This window comes from Pyrgilauda ruficollis, unplaced genomic scaffold (assembly GCF_017590135.1).
Source record: "Pyrgilauda ruficollis isolate IOZ18807 unplaced genomic scaffold, ASM1759013v1 scaffold140, whole genome shotgun sequence".
NCBI classification, from domain to species: Eukaryota; Metazoa; Chordata; class Aves; order Passeriformes; family Passeridae; genus Pyrgilauda; species Pyrgilauda ruficollis.
In genome coordinates, this window is record NW_024512544.1 from 612,396 (window position 1) to 613,486 (window position 1,091).

The window sequence follows — 1,091 nt, forward strand, 5'->3', positions numbered from 1 at the left end:
AATTTTTATTTTGGATTGCAGTATTAATCATGCCAAAAAAGTAGAATGCTCTCTACCCTATGCTGTCTCATCCAGTCACTTGGAAATAATCCATTGTAGAGATCAGAAAAGACAAAATGATCCATTGTAGAGATCAGAAAAGAGAGGAGTCTGCTCCCTTTCAGACTGGAGCAGGGGCAGAGGACTGTTAAAGGAAAACTGGTGTGTGGGTTATGGTACTTTAAATAACTCACCCAGGAAGTGTCTCTGCTTTGCTCCATTTGAACCAGTCTGGATCAAACAGACAATCAGGTAAAACAAAAGCCATGGCCACAGTCACAGCAAGTCAGCAGCACCCCCAGATTTCCCCCCTCCCAGGTCCATCTCCCACCTGGGCAGCCCTGCTTGAGCCAAGGACACAGTGCAGACTCCCTGCTCTGCACCAGCTGAGAGCTGAGCCCACACAAGTGATTACTGAAAAACTCTGGGCTGCTCCTGGGCAAAACTGAACACATTTTATAAAATGGAACCAAAAAGAGAAAATCCCCTTGGAACAGGCTCAGTGATTGCCAGTAAAAATGTGTCTGGGCTCATCCTGCACTTGTCTCACTGTGCTCCACATCTTCACTTTGCTTTTTCCCAGACTTAAGTTCAAATCTGCTTAATGCAAACTGCAGACAGCAGAAAAGGAAGTGGCTCCAGTCACTTTCCACCCTCCAGCCTGTGAACTCTGCTCTGCTCCCAGTATGGGGACAGGCCTGCCAGTGGGTCTTCTACCTTGGAGAAAGCACTGCCAAGGCAGAGTGTAGGGCAGGACTCACAGCACCAAACCCCAGAGTGCCTCGTGCAAAGGAGCTGCTCCCTTCTCCTCCCAGGGAAGAGGATAATGGATTAGAAGTACCTGCTGACACAAAAACCCCCCAACTCAGCTTGTCAGGACAATGCAGATCTCTATCAGTTCCATGAGAAGCTGAGCAGAAGCCAGGCTTTCACACCACTCCACAGGCCATGTATTGAATTACTACAGTCAGGACCATAAAACCTACCTCAAAAATAAACCTTTTTCCTGAGGACACAGAATTTGGGTGACAGGGACCACACAGACAGCAGGC